This window comes from Nelumbo nucifera, chromosome 5 (assembly GCF_055504915.1).
Source record: "Nelumbo nucifera cultivar China Antique chromosome 5, China Antique-T2T, whole genome shotgun sequence".
Classification (NCBI taxonomy): Eukaryota; Viridiplantae; Streptophyta; class Magnoliopsida; order Proteales; family Nelumbonaceae; genus Nelumbo; species Nelumbo nucifera.
In genome coordinates this window covers 58,084,205-58,107,198 of record NC_142653.1, presented here as the reverse complement: position 1 = coordinate 58,107,198, position 22,994 = coordinate 58,084,205, and positions in this window count along the sequence as shown.

The following is a 22,994-nucleotide window of genomic DNA, read 5'->3' as shown; positions in this document are numbered from 1 at the left end:
ACCCTTGTCACCCATTCCGATCCAAATTCGAAAGATATCACCCCTTTTGACCTTAGATTTCATTTCAACTAATTAGTTGAAACCCCTAATCCTTAAAGCTACCCACTCACAAAACATCAAACCCGTTAGGCCATGTCACTAGACCTAAGAACCCAAATAGCCTAAGTTTCATTTCAAAATACCTATTTGACCAATTAATTTTAACCTTGTACCTATATTGTAACCAAACCACCAATCTTGTTCACTCGATTGAAGATTGGTCTTTTCCTTCAGATTCCACTCACCTTAAAATATCTACTATGTTTCAATCAGGATCTCCCATAGTTGATCCCCCATTAAGACAAGATTCCATTTCAACCTTTTCCATTGACAAAAACCTTCAACCTTAAATCCCTCTTTCCCAAATTATTCTAGACTAATCAGATATCACCATTGAACTCCAAGCAAATAAAAACATTCACCCATAAATTTTCACCCAAATTTTCTTTATTTAACCCTAGATCAAACTAAGATTCCATTCCAACATTTTCCATTAACCAAAGCCATTAAACCTTAGATCTGCCTTTACCAGATCACTTTGGACTACCTAAATGCCGTCATTGAATTTCAAACACTTAGAAACATCCCTCCATTAAATTTCATAAAAAATATTCCTCATATGACCCCATCCCCGTAAGTAGATCGAAACTCTTATTCTACCATTTAGACACCTCTTTTGGATCAATCAAATGCCACCATTGAATTCCAAGCACAAAATATCCACCCATTAAATTTCATAGAAAAAATATTTATCATTTGACTAACTATCAAGATTTCATTTCAACATTCATTACTACCAAAACACTTACATTCTGAATATACCACTCATACACCCATTTGGGCCAATTCATTGGTTGAAGGCCAAAATGTGCTTTGATGATAGAAAACTCGCCAAGTTAGGTTTTCACAATTGAAGTCTTTCAGTCATAAATGCACTTAAATATGTTAAAGAAATTTACCATGAAAAGAGGTTGCAAGAGGAAGAAAGATAGAAGAAGGTAGTGTGGCTCCAAATGGGTCGAAACCCTTTAGATTTGAAGCAATGTAGTGTACAAACCCCAATATTGAGGGTGGAACATTGATCTTGATGGTTCTAGAGCGATCCAATTTATCAAAAAGAGAAATAATCTTGCAAAAAAGTTGAAAGAGTGGAATAAGAAACACTTTGGAGACATATTAAAAAAGAGAGAGAGAGAGAGAATTAATGGAGAGGTTGAAGCTAGTGCGGCCTGAGTTGCAAGAGAATCCAATGAATACTACCCTCAATAATTTGGAGTGCACCCTCTAGAAACTATTTGATAAAATCATAGAGTGTGAAGAAACTTACTGGGCTCAAAAAGCAAGGATAGAAATAATAAATTCTTCCACACGACGGCCACCATCAGGAAGTACCATAATAAAATTGTTAAGGATCAGATGGGAAATTGGGCTTGTAATAGCTTTGACATTGCAAATGTTTTTACCAGAATGTATGATCAAAGATATCAGACTGGTGGTACAAGAGATATTGATGAGTTCATTGATGGTGTTGATAACTATATCACTGAGGAGCAAAATGCTCAATTAATTCACCCAATAAAAAATACTGAAATAAGAGAAGCGCTTGAAACCATCAAAGATCTGAAAGCTCCAGGTCCAGATGGTCTCAATGCCCTTTTCCTTAAAAAATTTTGGCATATCATAGGGGATTCGGTTTGTAGTGTTATAAAAACTTTCTTTCACAATGGGAAATTGTGTAGTATATTGAATCAAACTTTTATTACTCTCATCCTAAAGAAGAAGAATCCAGAGATGGTAAATGACTATAGACCAATTAGTTTATGTAATGTTATTTATAAAACTATTTCTAAAATCCTAGTAAGTAGGATTAAAGTATTTTTAGATGACATCATCTTTCCTTATCAAAGTGTTTTTATTCCTAATAAGCATTTAAATGATAATATTTTTATTGCTAATGAGATGATTCACTCCATGAGAAAGAAGAAAGGGGCTTCTCGAACCACGGCTTGTAAAATAGACATTGAAAAAGCCTATGACAAGCTTGAGTGGGAATTCATAGAGAGGGCGCTTTGGAAATTTGGTTTTCATGAGAAATGGGTTGCATGGGTGATGGAATGTACCAAAACAGTATCATATCAAATTTTAATTAATGGAAGTCCTACCACTGAGTTCAAACCCGGTAAGGGTATCAAATAAGGAGATCCCCTTTCTCCTTACATTTTTGTGCTATGCGTAGGATCTCTATAAAAAAAAAAGGATTTGGAAGCTGCTACAAACAAACAGCACATTGGAATCAAGGATTTAATAGGCAGGCCAAAAATTCCTATTTTATAGTTTGCAGATGATTACATAATTTTTGCTTGTACCACCATTCCAGCATGTGTGAAAATTAAAGAAATTTTGGTAAACTATGCTAATGCATCTGGACAGAGCCCAAATTTTTTGAAATCTTCTATCTTATTTCTTGTTTTCAAAAGATATTCCCCAGTGATTTCAAAATATGTTCTCCAAAATGCTTAGGATTCTTGTGGAAGCTAGCCCAACAAACTACTTGGGGACTCCCATAATCAACAGTAGAGTTACAAAGAATACTTTTGAATATATGATTAACCTACAATTTATCTATACTTTTTGAGGACTTTAGCATGGATTTTTATGCCAGTTTTATTAATTTTTGCCTTAATTTAGCTTAATGCTAAGAATAAGTTTCAGGGGTAATTAATCCAAGAAAATGAAGGAAAAAGGCAAGAAAAGAATATTCAAAAAGACCAAATTCAGCCCAGCCCAGTTGTGGAAGCAAGAGAGAGCACTTTAGTCCAAGAAGAGCAAGTGGATTCCTTGAGAAAACCCAAGAAAAGAAAGCCTAGCTAAGAGTAGAATTTGGCCCAACAAGGAAGGCCCATTCTCAACCCAAATAGCTATCATGTGCTAAGAGAGAGCCTAAGTGCAGCCCAAATAGCAGCCCTTAAGAGGCTTTCAAGAGAGCTCTAGAAAGTTCAAGAAAGGGGTGTAATACACCCCATTCTAGAGGCTTCAAGAAGGGGCAAGAGCCCCCTTGAAAAACTATATAAGGAGGCCTCTAGGAGGGGGGAGAGGTGTTCAATTGCTTGAGATGAAGGCTCTCCCACTCTTAGAGGTTCGGCCACCTTGAGAGAAGAGAAGAGAAGAAGGCTAGGCGCAAGGAAGAAGAAGAAGAAGGGCTGAAGGAAGTTCAAGACAAGCAAGCTAGAAGAGAAGGTGAGTTCGAAATTGGGGGTTTGTGATTCAAAGATCCTTTGTAATAACTCAATTGTAATTTCATTCTCCTTTAATTTAAATTTTGTTTCTTTGTTATATTTTCTTTCTTCTTTCTCCTTCTTCCATTCTTCCTTGATGTATTTCAGCTTGTAAAATTTCAGTTCAACAATCTAATTCTTTTTTATTCATTCGAATGGTCATGAATTGTACTTGAAGTTTCTTGAATAAGGGTGTTATTGTAGATTAATTCGGCCAACTAACCTTCAAAACTCATATCTGAATTCTCAGATATGAGATTACAAGATCTGAATTACTTGAAAGAGAATTCAGATCTGCAATTTTCAGATTGGCCGAATGGATCTAAAGTTTGGAATTCCTAGAGTGCTTGAGAGAGACTCTAGGAATTCAGATCTACTATTCAAGAACTGAATTGGATGCAAGATTAGAGATAACTTGCACAATTCAGTTGGTGATCAATTCAGTTTTGAATTGATACCTTGTATGTGTTTGTAGAAATGCATGCATGAGGATTAGATCCTTGATAGAGATATGGGGATCATCACTCATGCATAGATTGAACATGCACTCGAAAGAGACTGTTCATGAGCTTGGGGTCTGACCAAACCAAGGCTCAATCATGATTTATTCGAATGATCCAAATTGATAGATTGCTGAATTCTGAGATTGATATTTACTGCTTACTCTTCTAACCTGATTTGAAAGCAATTGGACCAATGATTTAGGTAGATTTTAATTTAGGATTTTTAGCTTTCATTAAAGTTTTGATTTATTTGTTAATCAGATAAGAAGTACTCAATTTAATATTGATACTTGTTTCCTAAATCCTCGTGGGAACGATACTTCACTCACTACTTTATTACTTGAACGGCTAATGCACTTGCTAGTGTCACAATGAGCGACACATCAATATATCAAACAAAGATTAGCAAATTGGAAAAAAAATTCTCTCCTTGATTGAAAGGTTAACTTTAATAAATTCAGCTTCCAATATGATGCCTCAGTTTATAATGAGACCCTTCAAGATTCCAAAAAATACCATTAATGACCTTGTTAAAATTCAGCAAGGTTTTCTTTAATCTAATTCAAATGATTGGAGGCCCTTGCACCTAATGAAATGGGAAAGAGTTTGCAAACCCAAAAGATGTGGGGGAATGGGTATAAGGAATCTTTTTTGGTCGATGAGGCACACATGGAAAAACTTGGGTGGAAATTATTAAAAGAGGAAAATAACCTTTGGGTTCAAGTGGTTAGAAATAAATATTTAAAAGGAGAGGACTTTTAGATTGTCAAACTCAAAAAAAGTGTTTCTTGGGCTTGGAGAGGGATTCTTCCATCTAGAGACCTTGTGTCGAAAGGGATAAGATGGAATGTGGGGAATGGGGAATCCGTTAAATTTTGGTAGGACAATTGGGTGTTTTGAAATCCACTTTTAGAAACAGATAATAGAAATAATACTGAGGAGATCACTTGTCTAGTTTCAGACATGATAGATCAAGAGAGATGGTGCTGGAAAGAACAAAATATTCTCTCAATGGTGCTGAATCGAATTTGGCAGCAATCCTAAAGGCAATTTCACCATAAGGTCAACCTATATGTTGAAGTGTTCTTTGTTGAATAAAGAAGAAAATTCAACCAAATGGCTCTTAAACATTTGGAATATAAAGTTCCCCCCGAAATTGAAAACCCTTTTATACCTTCTTATAAACAATTGACTTTCCACCAGAAGCCTTCTTAGGAAAAGGGGAGCAAAAATTGATGGGGATTGCAAATTTTGTGGAGAGGAAGACGATACACTACATGCTTTTAGGGAGTGTTCCTTTACTAAGCAAATATGGCAAGTGATTAATCCGTTCCCAGAGGACTCAGAGGTGTGCAATCTAAATATGATGGGTTGGTGGATTAAAATAAGCAAAGGGAAAGAAGGAACAATTGGACAAGAGAAAGAAAAAATCATTTGTATTTTGTGAGAAATATGGAAAAATAGAAATCAGAAAGTGTTCAAGAAAGTGGCTGCCCCACCTCAATTAGTTATTGACAAGGCCCTTAATCTATTTAGATAATACACTGAAAGGCATGTTGAGACCAATATTGACAAAGTGGATAAATTTTGGAAGACAATTATTTGGAAATCTCCCAATATCAATCATATCAAGATCAACTTTGATGCATCTTGGAATGGGGAGGGTTTTTGCTCAATTGCGAGCATTGCTAGTGGTCATTTTGGGAAAGTCTTAGACATCAAGGTTTATAATCTTGGCATTGCTTCAATTAACATTGCAGAAACTTGGGCAGCTTGGGAAGTCCATAATTTGGCCTGGAATTTTAGAGATTATCCTATCATTATCGAAGGTGATTCCAACCATGTCATTATCAAGAACTGCATCAAGCGAAAGGACGAGTTTCAAAGAGATCTGGCATATAGGCATATCTACTGAGAGGCAAACCAGGCGATTGATTGGCTAGCACACGAAGCTCTATCTTCTCCAATAGAATCTGTTAATCTTAGTTTAGCTTCTCTTCCTCCCCCTCTTTTTTCTATTTGCGTTGTTGATGTTTGGGGACGTGCTCCCCCCGTCTCATGTAGCCCCTTTTGGTTCTATCAAAAAAAAGTCTTGATTGTTTGGAATCCTTACTAAGTCCTTGGTCAATGGAAAAAGTATAAAATGCTTTTGGGTACAAAAGTTAACCTTGCCCCGACAGGAGATGACTCTTAGAATAAACTAAACTAAGATGGGTGCTAAGAGTCGACTCATGAACGTTAGGACTTGACTCATGGACCTTAGAAACCGACCCATGAAAAATCAAATTTTTTAAGTTATAAATTGTTCATATTTGATCTATGAAGGATCGTATATGCATTTTTTGAATTTTGTAATTTCAAAGCTGTAAGCATACAGCCAACTCCTATAAAATCTGATCAAATGGATGGTTTAATCAACATCAAAGTTTGACCATGTAGATGGTGTAACCAACACCAAAGAAAACCGAAAGTTTAATTATTAAGGTGAATAGTGGAGTAAAAATTTTTAAGGGAGCATTAAGGAGTGGATGTAGGTTGGCAGGGGCAGAGCCAGGAATGGGAAAAACCTAAAATGGATGGGAAGGGGGAGAATAGCCATGGACGGGCCATTGGGGTGGGGGAAGGGAGGGGAAAAATATACATGGAAGGGAATAATATAAGTGGGGATTTTTGGGCCATAGGGGGCACCATGGCTCCCCCAAATCCCCCTCCCTCCACCCATGTAGGTTGGAAGAGATAAGAGAGCCAAACCACCATAAATATTGTGCATACTGGTCTCTTACCTTTATGCATTTTTCACTCCCAAACTCATCATCAACATTTAAGTCACACTATTAAGTAAGCTCAAAGTTACAAGAAGATATATTAAGCAACATTCTCTATGTTGCATGTAAAAATCTTGAAATATCAACATATTGATATATCAAGTTTGATAAATATATTTGTTGAAAACTATAACTCATCAAATACATTAATTGTTTATACCAATATTTTTGAACATTATTGATGGATGGTCAGACCGTTCGATTCGAAAATCATCTACGCAACCAGTTCCATTTTACCCTAAACATGGTCCCTGGCCAAAAGTTGTTGAATTAGTCAACAATCCGCTAATCTGGGTGATTGAATCATCAACCCATTAAATGGTTTTTGATTGTTTTTTAACTCTAATTATTTCTTTAATTTTTTATTTTTTCATTGGAACGCATTGTCCATTTGAACCATCTACCCAAAAACCAATAACCAGAATGGTTCTGGTTCCAAGTCGGTTTTAAAACCTTGACTTTTAATTAAAGCTAAATATGTTCACTTAATATTCAAAGTGATTTTATTTAATATCTATTTTTTTGTTAGTATAGAAATCACAAATTAAATCAGTAGCTATCGAATAATATAATATAAGGGGAAAGAAGTTAAAAGTAATAGAAAAATAACTTTAGCCGATGGATTAGCCATCTGTGCAACACAATCAAGCACCACCATTGAATTCTAAACACTTGGAAACATCCACTAATTATATGTCACCATAATATCATTCATTTGACACCTCATTCAAGGTGCCAGATAATGTACTAAGTAAAGTCTAAATAGTTGTAGCAAAGGCCTAGGATCAAGCCCCACCTTCACCTGAGCTGAGGAGATCTACCACATTGAAACCCTTCTGAACCAATTAGACATTACCACTGAATTCTATGTACTTAAAAAATCAACACAAAATTTTACCATAAGCCTCCATTTAATGCTTGTTTAAACCAAGATTCCCTTTACCCTCTCTAGCCCCTAAATATCCACAATAAATAATTTTTAAACTACACAAACTTCACAATCTAGATACCCTAAAAACATTGACCAACTAAATTTCACTAAAAAAATACCCTTATTTTCCCTTCCAATTAAACAAGATTCCAATTCAAATCCTATCATTGACTAAACCTATACTAGTGGTTTCATGCACTATAATAACATTTTAGAATTCATCTTGCCCTCCCATTTAGGATCTTAGGAATCCTTCATTAAGAAGGAATCTCCTATATTTCTCCTTCAAATATAAATTACCATAAATACCCCCATACTCTCAATTCAAGAACCCCAAAATGACCCTATAAAAATAGATGATGCAGATTAGGATAAAAACATGGGATGTACCTTGTTTATCAACATTATGTCTATATATCGTTTATGTAGTAAGATCCCAAATAGTTGTTTTGGACAGCTTCATAGTTGATTTGGGTCTAAGGGTATTTTCATCAATGTATAATTGAGATTCTAATAAGGGTAATTGGATGCATCTCTATTCGATTTGGGTCCCTTAAACTTTTTTGTAATTAAATTTGTCTTTGGGAGGATTATTTAAAACTGCTTTTGCTTTCAAGGGGTTTCATTCGAGGGAGCATTCTAGGGGCTTGTGTGTAAATATCTTAGTTGACTTCCCCAATAGGCTATATTGAATTTTATAAAAAATAAATGATTGTTTCCGTGGAGGTATTTTTGGTTTTTCTCTTGTTTAATTTGTGGCTCAACACTAGCTAGGGTTTTCAAACATTGAGAGCTTGAGTTGTGAGGATTTTAACCCCTTGGGCACCTTTTCAATCCTTCTATCACTGCAAGTCCCATGTAATAGGCCACCTCGATGCCATTACATCAAGTTCAATTTTAAAATTTATGGATATCTAGTTTGTTTTTGTGGTTTTAAGTTTAGTATTATTTTTTCTAATGTTGTTCACTTGAAGTGTTGCATATATCTTACTTGCTTTATACCTCTATTTCTTTTTGTATCTTGCTTAAATCAATATGGCTACAAAATGTGCACATGATATGTGTGGTAGATGACTTTAAGAGGATCTAGAAGGGATGTAGGAACAAATTGAGCATCTTACTCAACTTGTAACCCAAAATATTACTAGAGATGGTGATAAAGTAAGTGATTTGGGCCTAGAAAGGAAAATGCAAGCTCCTAGAATTGGCAAACAATCGATTGGCATTATTTACAAAGAATCAAGTGAAGACATTGAGTGGCCTAAGGAAGACTCTTATGAAAGAAATAAAACTAGTGCTAAGAAGATCAAATAATGCAAGATTTGCAATCCAATCAGGATCATAGTTTTCAACTTCATACCAATGAGTTTAATGGTGTATTAGAACCTGAAGTTTTTTCTAAATTAATTAGACAACAACAAGATAATTATTTTGATTGTAAGGAAATAAATTAATGGAGAAAGAAATATGAAGTTTGTAAAAGCAAGGATGCATAGGACAACATTGGATTGGTAGAAGAGTTATCAAATTACAAAGAAGGGAAAGGATAAAGAAAAGTTAGTTCTTGGGGAAGAACAAAGTAGAAACTGAAATAACAATTTTTAGTACTAGATTATAAGTAAAATATTTTACCAAAATGTGTAAATTTTAAAGCAACATGAAAAATGTGTAAAGGAGTGTACAAAAGAGTTTAATAAACTAACTCACTAGAGCAATATGATATAAAAAGGAACAACAAAATGCTAGTAGATATATCAATGGCCTAAGATTGCCAATACAAGATCAAATCGGTTTTCACTTTCTGCATAAAGGAAGCATATCTATTAGCTTTAAAGGAAGCTTGATTAAGTCCAAGATTAAGACAAAAAAAATTAAGTGTTTTTCAAGGTGCATCATCGTCAGTAAATCAAAGTTTCGGTGCTAATAAGGGACATATAACCATCCAAAGATGACCTACAGCTCAAGAAACCTCAAATGCAACAAAGAGAAATACTACCTAATGACTAGTGATGTAGTACTCCACAATTGCACATCAAGAACTACTACCTAATGACTAGTTGAGTAGTGGAAATCTTATGTTTCAAGAGATGGTGGACAAGTTGTCGCTAAAAACTATTGAATACCCCTAGCTATATCACAACTTTTGGTTCAACAAAAGAAATGGACAGTTTCTTATAAGTGCCTTATTAATTTCTCTATTGGTAAGACATTTAAAGAATATATTTGCTATGATGTTGTCTCAATGGATGCATACTATGGTTCTCTTGGAATGCCCAAGGTAGTATGGCCATAAGACTATTCATTATGGAGATAAGAATACACATAGCTTTGTAAAATATGATAAAAAGATAACGCTTAAATCAATACAAATTGATTCCTTTCTAAAGAAACAAACTAAGCCAACTACTATCCTCTTTTACTTTAAATAAATTGGTTCAAGACGATAGGGGTTAAGCTATTATTTATGTGTTGGTTAGCAAAAGAAAAACTATTCCAAAGAATGTGTGGAGATTGTACTTTAAGGATATGCATACGCAATTCCTAAAGAATATGCAATATCACATAAATCTGATGCTGAGAACAGCATTACCTAACTTAACCCACTACAAAATGAGTCTTAAGGAGTACATGAAGCTTAAGGGATGGTAACAAAGTTGTTAAAGGAGTTGATCCATGAAGGATTAAACCTATATGTACTATACTAGCTTTGCTTATGCCAATGAAAGATGATAATTAGCATATGTGTATTAACGGTCATGTCATCAAAAACATTATCACTAAATACAGATTTCCCATACACTATCTTAATGACATATTAAAAACATTAATTGGTTCACAAACCTTTTTTAAAGATAGATTTAAAGAGTGCATACCACCAAATTCATATTTGAGAAAGATAATGAGTGAAAAGCTACATTAAGACTATAGAGTGCCTTTATGGGTGGTTATAGGCATACCTTGTAGGTTGTCTAATGCCCCTAGAACCTTTAGAGGTTCCATCCTACAAGGAAATAAACCCATGTCCAGCCTCGTTCTATACTTGATAATTTTATCAACACAAACCAACTAAATATGAATATGGTATAAGGTCAAAATCTTGAGTTGATCATATCCATCAATTGCATTAGTTAAAATGTTTTGTGTTAATTAATGAAATAGTTGATCAAGAAAAGATTGAGTACAGACTCTATAAATCAATAGAAAAGAGAACAGTAAACTAAAAAGTGAATAGAAACAAGAAAGAAAAAACATCAAGATTTATGTGATCCAGCTTGATAACTTACATGAATCCACTAGAAGAGAGGGAAAATTATCCACTATAAGAGGTACACAACTAACCTCTATGAAGTCTTACAACAAAATGTTCACTCAACTCTAATCATACATAACTATTGGCTTAAATAAACAAAACACCCAATTCTATCAAAATTACATATAGGCTCATATTCCTCTTATAAATATGTACGAGTCCTATAGGTGTAAATTGGGTCATGTTGTGTCATCACAAAACACGAGCTTGGGTGGGTCATTCTTGCCTGTCTCGAAACTCTTCATAGGCCAAGCCCAGCACAGCATGAGGCACGAGCTGAGGTCAGACCATGGGTAAGGCCATAAAAGGCATGATTTTTAAAAAAGAAATTGAAAAAATAATGAAAAGGTTAAAAGGAATAAATAAGTAGACAAGAAATTGAAAAAGAAATCTTAAAATTTTATTCTATATGAACTTTGATGTATACAATTGTTTATATATGAAATAATAAAATGAAGTTAAAAAATGACAATACAATTGGAATAAAATAATATAATAAAATTGAATATATATATATATATATGGGGTGTGCTGGGCCGTGTCGTGGGCCCATGCCTACCATTTTGTGTTGTGTTGTGCTGGCCCACATGCTTCAAAACCCAAGCGTGGCACAATAGGTAACACGACCCACTTTACAACTCTAACAAGTACCTTATGCTTTAAAGCCCCGTTCACTTTTCAGTAAGTTACTTACCCAGGTAAGCATTTCTTAGGAAACACTTGTCTAGGTAAATGCACTTACCCATGTTCTTTTTGTTCCAGGTAAATAAGACAATGGTCACTTTAACCATAAAAGTCCATTATTAGAAGGGGCATTTTTGTCTCATCCAAGTGTTGGCAAGTTTCCCCCAGGTTGAAATGTTATTTAACCATGCGCCCAGGAGATGGGTATCACTTACCTACTTAGGAAAAAAATTTTTCCTTGTTCCCACATAAATCTGAAAACGAACATGGGTTTCTTGGTCAATGAAAACCAAAATCTCATTGACCAACTTTCCCCCTCTCAAAATCCAAAAACGGAACACCCCCTAAGGACAATACAAATATACCCCTACAATCTCTAAAACCTTCTCTATAAGAAAATTCAAATACAACTAAATCCGATATATTTCTCTATAAATTCAACAAAGTAATGGGACTTAAAAATTAACAACATTCTAATAGGTACTCTATATGTCTCACTTTCTAAGGTAAATGGAAATGCTATATTTGGTTATAGTTCTACTTCGAAAAATCACTAGTTAAAGAATGAGCTACTAGCAAAAAAAGAAAAGAAAATGTACTATTTATAAGCTATTCAAATAATCAATTCCTATAATGAGTTTTGAGCCAAAAAAGGGATTAGCATAAATTCTAACTTAAAATATGACATTTAGTCTTATGACATTCATCATAATCAATTTCTCTGAACATACCAAGCAAAATGCTAATGTCATTGTATTTATGTCATAATTCGTTTTTTTTTCAAAACTAAAAATTATTTGACAATATGTTGAGAGGTTTTTAACAAGACACAAGAAAATTATGAGAGGGATAACTATAGATCCAATCCAATTATATATATAAACCAGATATTAAAAAAAATGAAAGACAGAGAGAGTGTTTAGGCGGCTGTTTGACATCGATGCCGTTTCCTGGAGCAACGGTGCCACATTAGCCCCACATTGGAAAAACAGTGTTACAGGAATGGGGTTCTTGTTTGGAGACTTTTTTTTAAAGAAAACGGTGCTCCAAGCACACCTCGAAAATCAGGAAGTCATGGTTTGGAGCAACCGTCAGATTTAGTGTTTCCTAGAGCTGTAACTCGTTGCTGCCAACAGAGCACTGAAATGACAGTCAGGTGGCATCTGATGTGTTATTATTATCAATAATGTTTCTTATCTGCTTTAAACGAACACTAAACTCTCTTCTTCATTTTTTCATCCGTTGGAGTTGGAGGTCTAGTGCAAGCAGTCACCGGAGGTTTATCCGCGCAGCCAGTCAGTCGTTGGAGTTGGAGGTCGAGTGCAAGGAGTCATCCGAGGTTTATCCGCATAGCCAGTCACCTGAGTGCAAGCAGTCAGTCGTTGAAGTTGGAGGTCGAGTGCAAGTAGTCACCAGAGGTCACCTGTAGTCTCCTTCTTTCAGTCACCGTCCGTTCGGTCTTCGGAGATACTAGGTCTGTATTCTTCAAGCATTCTGAGTTTTTTTTTTTCTGTTCTATTTTGTTTTGGTCGAATAGTGTGATGTTTACTCTGTTTTGATCACCGGAGATACCAGTCTCAGTTTTGAACAGAGGATGTGGAACTGTTAAAACCTTCATACTCCAAATGCTCATCCAAACAGTGGGTTGGTCTTCTCCCAGGTTAAAACCTGAATTCTTGATGCATGTTCTCACATCCCCAGAATTCTGCACCAATTTGAATCCCTCGAGAGGTTTTGTTATAATTCAATCAATAGCCACCAGGAGGTTTAACTATATATTGTAACAAGAACTGCACCGAGTTATGGGCAGCTCCTGCTTTTAGTTAAAAAACATAAGACTCAACGTCTCACTTTCAGGAGATGACATGTGCTCACTGCTCAATAGCAAATCACATATGGAATAGGGGATTCACATAGTAGAAGCATTGAATAATAGGCATCAGTGCAGAAAACGTTTCCTGCAGTATTGCTATCAAATAGAAAAGTGGCTGTTGTTTCAGGAAACGTCCTATCTGACAGCAATGGTTTCAAACAAAAAAAAACACCATTTTCTGAAAAAACGGTACTCCAAGCCATACATCAGCAGCAGAAAACGGTGCTGCAATTGTAGCATCTATGCCTAACATATACTAGATTTACCAGCGTACCTTTCTTTGTTGGTTCTCAAGTCTCAACAACGCAATCAACACTCGAGAGAATCACCCCTTCAATCTCTCTGCCCTGGCTTGCAGACTTCCATGAATAATGAATAGAAAAAATTATTTAGGAGACACTTCACATAGATAAAGCAAATGGGTTGTCTACACCATTACACTCAATTAGGGTCCAAATGGGTGGATCATCATCTGGTCTGAATTTGATTTCAACCCTATTTTGCTATATTTGGATACTCCGCTAGATTTTTGGATCGGATAATAGGATCCTATTAAAAATTGGATCAAATCCAGATCACCCCCATCTAGAGGTGTAAATTGGGGCAGGCTGCCCATGGTCGGGTACGATTTTGGATCGGCCTGGCATGACAAGACACGAAGACCCACGGGTCATGCCAGGCCCAGCATGGAGGTCCATGTCGTGTTGGGCCGGGGGTTCAAGGCCCATGGGCCAGCATGACCCATGGGGGCCATAGTGGACTACAATCGGCCCGCCTGAAATATAGTCGTTGCCCCCCCCAAAGGGCCCCAACGGCTAATTTCAGCTTTTTTGGGGGGGGTTATAGAAATACCTCCCAAAACAACCATATTAGGGGATATTGGCGTATATTGCTTATGGGGGTTGAAAAAATGATATAAATTCTCCCCTGCAGCTATATTACAACTAGTTTAGGGGGGCATTTTGGGTAAAGTTATAAGTAACTTTACAATGACCAAAGTACCCCTCCCAACAACTAAATAACAGATAGTTTTTGGGTATTTTGGACAATTGAATTATGTTCAATTCCTATAAATAATCCTATCCTCCGCCATTCTTATTACACTAATTCAACAATTCTCTTAACCTCTTCTCTCTCTTTCATACTCATACATTCTCAATTCTCTGCAATCTGAGTAATTCTAATTAGATGATTGTTTGATTCTGCATTCTCCAATTCTCAAGTCTCAAATTTATTAAAGTCCTGACTTTCAACAAGAAGAAGGCTTGCTCAACCAGCTCAAGTATCTCATTTGAGAGGCTTGGACGTTGAAAGGCTTCAACCGTTGAAATCAAGTTGGGATTTTGAACCAGCAATCCGGATAAGTCGAATTAGATTAATTTTTATTTTTTTAGAGTTAAAAAAAATGGTCGCCTCTTCTAAAAATCGATTCCTCAACATGTTCACCATGGATGATATTCAATCACATCATGATAGTGTTAGCACTAGTGCGATTGATGTCGATGGAAGTGGAACTTTCACCCCGGTATTGATACTAAGGGAAAAATGAGGGCTTCTAAGCTAAGTAGCCCAATTTGGAAAATTTTCAAAGTAGAGGATATTGAAGAGAAGGGAAAAATGACCATTTGCCAAAAATATGGAAAGACTTTAGTTATTGTAGCAAGGGTGGTATAGATCATTTGAGAAGCTCACACATGAGCGAGAGGAAGATGAAGGGAGAGAAACAACCCAAACACAGATTGGGAAGGGGACTAGTTTTGGTACTTTTAAATATTCACAAGAAAAATGAGACAAGAACTTGCTAAGTATATTGTACATGCAGAACAACCATTTATATTAGCTGAAGATCCAAACATAGAAAAATGGTTGCGTAATTTTGTAAACCCACAATATAAAAAGTTTCTAGGAATACTATAAGAACTTATGCTTTAAAAATTTTTATTCTACTAAACAAAATTTAATTTCTTTGTTAGCAAATCTTAATTCTAAAGTTGAAATTACTTCGGATATTTGGACATCCAAATTTAATATTAGTTATATTTGTGTTACCGGCCATTTCATTGATGAAAATTGGATTTTGAATAAAAGAATTTGAAGTTTTACTACGCTTGAATGGCCACATAGTGGCCCAGCTATTGCTGCAAGTATTTTAAATACTTTGCATTCTTATGGAATAGAAAATAAATATTTTCTTATTGCTGCAATTATTTTCTATTAGTTTTGATAATGCCAGCAATTATAATTCTGCAATAAATATTTTAAAATCTTAATTAAGACCATGCTTAAATAGTAAACTATTTCATATTAGATGTGCATGTCACATCTTAAATTTATGTATTCAAGATGCTTTGAATATTATTTCTACTCATATTTCAAAAATTAGAAATTGTATTATATATATAAAAAGTTTAGGGCAAGAAAACAAGAATTTAAATATTTATGTCAAAGTTATGGTTTAAAATATAAACATTTTATATTAGATGTGACGCGTAGGTGGAATTCTACCTATGCTATGTTAGAAAGTTGTATATCTTATAAACAAATTCTTTTTGATTTTTATAATTCAAAAATGACTAATGATATGATATTTGAGAAAGATTGGGAAATGGTAGCCTATATAAGAGATTTTTTAAAACATTTTTATGATGCAACTAATGAATTATCTAGAATTTATTATCCAACTAGTTATAAGTTACCATATCAATTAAGGGTAATTAGTGATTGTTTTACAAAATGTAGAAATAATCCACAATTTCAATGTATTGTTGAAATTATGGAAAATAAATTTAAAAAATATTGGGAGAACATTTCTCCCCTTTATTGTTTAGCTACAATATTAGACCCTAGGATTAGAAAAGATGGTTTAGATATTTTACTTGAATCATATTGTGAAAATATGAATATTGACATAGGAAATAAAAAAGAAGAAATTAATAATTTATTATTTGAAATGTACAGTTTGTATGAATCTGAAGTTGTAGGAAATATTCCTACAACTTGTTCATCATCTTCTTCTTCTACTTCTGACCTTGAGCCTAGTAGTAGAAGAGAAAAACTTTTTTTAATAAGTAGAATGCATAAATCTACTAGTTCTATAACAAGTTCATTTACTGAACTTAATTTTCATTTACAAGCAAATTTTTCTAATTTAGGTGAATTATCAAGTAATTTTGATATTTTAGCCTGGTGGAGTGAACATTTTAAAAATTATCTGATTCTCGCTGCCATGGCACATGATCTACTAACCCCTATAGTGTCTACAGTTCTATCAAGGTCTTGTTTTATTACAGGTACTAACCTACCAGGGTGTTAGATGACAAAAAGAGTTGCATGAACGATGAGAGCATAGAGATGTGCATCTGCTTCAAGGATTGGCTAGATGCAGGAGATAGATTACAAGACAAGGGACAGCATGATACTACACCGGACATTTCACCCAAAGCAAATGATGAAAGTCATGAATGATAAATTCATGAATTTGACTATTTGTATAGAATTTTTCATTTTTTCAAATGATTGTAAATTTTTTTTATTTTATTAAATTTATTTAATATATTTTTTTAATTTTTAACAATGTAATTTTGTATTTTCAATTTTTAACCATATTGTATTTTTGATATTTTATTAATTTATTCCATTTTCATATTTCATTCATCCAAGTATGCACTGATCCAATCAATATATTTGTAATTCACTATTTGTACCATTCAAATTTAAATGAAATAAAATTCTTATTTTTCTTCTGATTTGTTATGCCATCATTCTTATTTCAATTTGGTTAAATATTTTTTTCATTTATGTGTTAGATAACTTAGACTTCTCATTTCTTAATTTTTTAAATAGTTCCCAATTCCCAAAGTTCAAAGGAAAGTTAAATATTTTAGTTTTACAATTTTAATTAGAAAAGAAATCAAAATTTAAAAAAATAAAATAAAAATAGTGCAGCCCGGTTCAGCCCAGGCCCAAGGCCCACCCTGTGGCCCAGCCCGGCACGGCCCAAGCCCACATCACTACCTGCAGCCCAGCCCGGCCTACGCTCATGTGCCGGCACGACAAAGCACGGGCCCACTTGGGCCTAGGCCGTCGGCCGTGTCGGACCGACCCCCAAAATTTCCACCAGGGAGGACGGCACAGCCCATGGTGGCCCGTGGGCTAGTATGGCATGGCCCGCCTTTAGGCCAGGCTGCCCAGCTTGGCATGGCCCATTTTACACTTCTACCCCTATTCAATGCGGTTTATATGTTTATATTGCATTTTGTAATTTTTACATTATTTGTTTTTTTTACAAAAAGATATGTACATATACGATGAAAAATAGTACTTGTGTTTTTTGTTTTTCTTTATATAGACTGTTATGTTTTTTTTTCCTTTTAATAAGTTGTTAATTTTACAGAAATTAAATGGGATTAAAACAGACTCAAATATCCCATATCAATAATGGATTCGAATTCTAATTGAGCTTTGTGAGATCTGATCATCTTTGGTTCGAATCAGATGTAAGATTTATTATTGGATTGGATTTGGATATACCCCAATTCAAATCCAATCCGATCAATTTGTATCCCATACACTCAAACCACATTTTGCCTTTTGCATTCATCTTTATCATCCATATGCAATTACAAGATGACTGTCTGATGCTGGTATTTACCTATGATGGAGCTTAGGAAAGCATAGCCACGTCACCCATATTTACAAAATCTATACTATATTCTAAAATGCAATTTTTCACGTCAATCACCTTATACTGTTTTTCAGTCCTTTTAGAATTTTGTGTTTTTTTTTAATCTTCAAAATAAAAAGTTAAATACGAGGCTATTTAATCTCACCTACAATCAATTCAGTTAATATGCCATGGGCACCTTTTTAAACTAACACTGGTCTAGTGTTAAATAGGAAAGTAAGACACATGGTTGACTTTCCGGATTATCAATTTAAATAACTAAATATTTATCATAACTATATTTTAAATAGTTAAAATAATGAAATTATGTAATAAATTTAAAAAATTTCTTCAAAGTAGAAAAATAAATATAATATAATATTAAAATTAATAATAATTTAATATATTACAAATGTAATAATGAAATTATGTAATAATAGTATAAATTATGATTTTATGGATAATTAAATTCAATAAATAATTAGTATTTTAAAATTTAAATATTTTACATATTATTTAAGTTTTTAAATAATAAAATATTTAACATAACTAAATTTTAAATAATTAAAATAAATAAATTATGTAATAAATTTTAAAAATTCTAAAAAATAAAAAATAATTATAACATAATATTGAAATTAATAATAATTTAATATTCTTCTTTAATATTGTAAATGATTAATTTCACTTATATCAAGTAATAATTCAAGAAAGTAACTTTCAAAAAAATAATATTTATTAGTAATAATTTTAAACTCTTAATCTGTAGTTATTATATAATTGTATATACTAAAATTAATATTTATTGTCTTTTGTGATAAATGTATTTTAAATGATTATGTATAAATTTATGTTGTTTTGTTATTTAACAGAAAACTTTCAATAATTATTGGAGATTAAATTACTATTATTGAAATTTTTAAATTTAATTTATTGCACTTATTGTGTTTTTCTAATAAGTTATTGATTAATATTTATTAGAGATTATACTATTTATTGACTAAGTTAATATATTTTTAGTACTTATTGTATTTTTGTAATTTCTATAATTATTATATTTTTCATTATCAATATATTTTCAATAATAGAGTATTTTTTCTATAAATTTTTAATAATTACTAGAGATTAAACTATTGTTATTTATTAGAGATAAGACTATTAATTTGGCTAAAATTATGAGTGTTCATGAGTTGGTTCGATTTTGTCGTAGGCTAATTGGCTAACCAAATTGACCTAGTCAGTTTAAGGAGTTGTTAGTTGAATCCAACTAACCATTTGTGAAAACCAACCCACTCAAGTTGTATCAGTTTACAAATGGCCAAAGTGAAACTGATCCAACTTGGTTGAATTGGGAAATTTTTTAACCAAAACCAATCTAAAATACTAGAAAACCAACCAACTCGGGTCGAGTTAATCAGGTTGGTCAGTTTCATTAGTTTGATAAATAAACTTAATTGAAATTAATTATTGTTATTTATGTATTATAAAAATTTTATTAAAAGTAGTATATAAAATATGAAAAATTATTAAGTTTTTAAAAAGTTGAAAATATAAAACAATTGTATACCTCTATATGCTTCTATTAGGGTCATTTCTAAGAACACACTTTTAGGGAAGGTAATTTTCTCGATCCCCGATGGGGACCCAACTTCCCCGACTTGATGGGGCTAGAGATGGGGATTGTTTTGGCGGGGCGGGATATATATATATATATATATATATATATATATATATATATATATATATATATTAAAATATATTTAAAACATTATTTATAATTTAAATTTTTTATTTATTTTAAATAAATTTATTTAAAGACGAGGAATATGATCCCCGCCCCATTGTCATTCCTACACACCTTATAGTTTTACATATTTACTTAAACCTACCTTATTGATTTCATTTTACTAAAACATCCCATATATTTTATAACTTATTTACTTAATCAACATTTCATTAAGTAGTGTTTGTTTTGCCATTAAGCCATGATTTTTTATTTCAAAAATATCCTTAACACTTTTTTTGTATAACGAGTAGAGCGTTTGCCCGTGTCTTATTAAGGGCAAAATTGGTATTTTTATTTTTATTTTTATTTTCTTTTGATTAAATTTATTTAAATGAACATTAGGGTCAACACTGTCATTTTTCACTGTCATCTAATAGAAATTTGATTAAATCCATTACAAATTATAAGTGTTGTTTTAGTAAAATGCTAATTATAGGGTAGATTTTAGTAAAATCCATGAAACTATAAGGAGTATTTTATTATATAACATTTTCTATTGTTTAGCTTTCTCTTATTAAATCCCGTGCATCGCACAGATCCTCGATAGTTCTAATTATATTTCTCATTTTGCCACATCAGCTGATTCAGCAAATCACCTTGATGAATCACTCAAAAATCAGTTCCGTTGAAGAATTGGCGACTCTTGTTTTTCATGTTCGGGGACAACGTTATTCCAAGCTGAGCATTTAAAAGTTTAAAAAAATCATGTAATTAGCATTATAAAGAGAAAATGCATTTCACTAAAGAAATCACAATAATTATCCAAATGCCAAACATCATCTAGTCCACAGACATGAATCCTGTTTTGGGTACAATTCTTGATGGACTACACCCCATTAATTGTGTAGCCGTAAGGGGCAAAATATATCTATGCATAAACATGTCATACATCCATGTCCAACCTGGTTTTGTTTTTGATCATTTTATCAACACAAACCAACAAAATATGAATATGGTAAAGGTCAGATCTTGGTTTGATTAATTAGCTGGAACCATTTAGGTGATAGGTTCCATTTTTCTCTAAAATTGAAATTTCCTTCAAAACCGTTGATTTTGGTCAGAAAATCGTTGAATCGAACGGTTAACTATTTGAACGGTTTTGACCATTTTTTATTTTTTTTGAATTTTTTTATTTTTTTGTTAAAATGGATCGAGTGTTCGGTTCGAACAATCGGACTGTATGACCCAATAACCAGACCCCTGACCGATTTGATCACCGGATCAGTTTTAAAAACCATGCTATGAAGTAATAGGAAAGAAAATAATAAATTAAGAACAAAATAGGAAGGAAAAAGAAACACAAAATTTATATGGCTCAGCATAGCATAGTAGCTTACATCCATGGGAAGAGATATAGCTGACTTCTCTACAGTTTCACAACAAAATGTATGTCTATTTATGTTTTATATATAAGAGAGTGTTTAGATTTGTTAACGTACCTCTGTTGGCTTCTCTTAAGTCTTAACAACGCATTCAACACTTCCAATAAAATCACCAATCTACCAAAGGGGCTTGGCTTCCAGACTTCTAACGCAATGCGCACTGAATAGAAAATGTTGTATCAAGAATTCAACATCAAGAGACACTCCACGGTGATAAAGCAATTGGGCTATCATTCTCGATCTCCTCCTTTCTTTATTATATCCACCAATCCATGAGATCTACATATATACTTAGTACGCACTCAACCACCTTGTTCGTATACTTCATCATTCATATGCAATTAATTGAGAACCGTCAGATACTAATCCAATGGTATCTACCCATGTTTAAGGAATCTTAATTATATGACAAGAGCAGGACAGCAAGAGTCATACTGTGAATTTTTCATTTCATTCAAAGCAAAGTGAAGGCAAAGAATCTTCTTTTCATTTAAGCATGAAAAAGTGTCCAATTTAATTATTTTCTTGTGGTCGTAGTCAAAAAAAAAAGTCTTGAAAGTTCTAATTTTATCCCCAAAGAAATTCCAATGTATTACTTTTATTCCGGAAAAATGAAAGCAAAGAATCCAATAGGACACAAAAGAGGCAAATTCTAATAGTATTTTTTATTTTGTCACATCAGCGGATTCAGCAAATTACATTGAGAAATCACTCAAAAAGATCAGTAGAGTAGAGGGATCAGCCTCTCACTCTCGTTTTTAATGTTCAGGAAAGACTTTTCAAGCGGAAGAGATTTTTAATTGGAATTACATATCCATCCTAATCTATATTATATAGAGGAAAGAGAGAGGAAAAGAGTCCTCTCACCTCAATGCTAACATCAATCTCCTCCCCCTATTGCTTAAGTGTGGTTATTTATTATTAAAAATATGTCACAATAAAAAAAAAAAAAAAACTCTCAAGTTTTAGCTTTCTTGAATAATATTTATCACTACTCTCTCTAGTAAAATCATTTTTAAGTTGTAAGTACAATGAAGTGGCTTTAATGAGGCTGACAATCTTGACCCTAACCCATTTTACCCACCCAAACCCACCTTATGGTCGAGTAATCCATTAGGGTCGGTGAAAAAGGGTCAGGGTGAGTTGGGTTGAGGGTACTCACTAGGGTTGGATCGTGCGGATCAAGATGGATTGGGTCAAAGTCAACTCTATTTATACTCGCCAAATCTCAAAAATTATAAGTTGTAGTGATTCAAACTCATGCCTCCTACCATGGCCACATCTGATTAGACTTCCAAACCACCATGCCCCATTTCATTTTGAGATTAAAAGTGAAATAAAATACATTTTATTAACTTTCGTGTTCACATGCAATTTTATACAAAAGCACTTTCGCAAAAGCAATTTTATGAAAAGGACTTTTACGAAAGCACTTTTACACAAAAGCACATTTATAAAAAGTACTTTTACACGAAAGCACTTTTATAAAAAATATTTTTACAAAAGCAATTTTATTAAAGTACTTTTATGAAAACACTTATGAAAGCATACAATCACTTTTATAAAAGTACATTTACAAAAGCACTTTTATAAAAGTACTTTTATGAAAGCACTTTATGAAAGCATAAAAGCACTCTTATTAAAGTGCTTTTATGAAAGTACATTTATGAAAGCACTTTTATAAAAGTATTGCGAAAGCACTTTTATAAAAGTTTTGCATTTT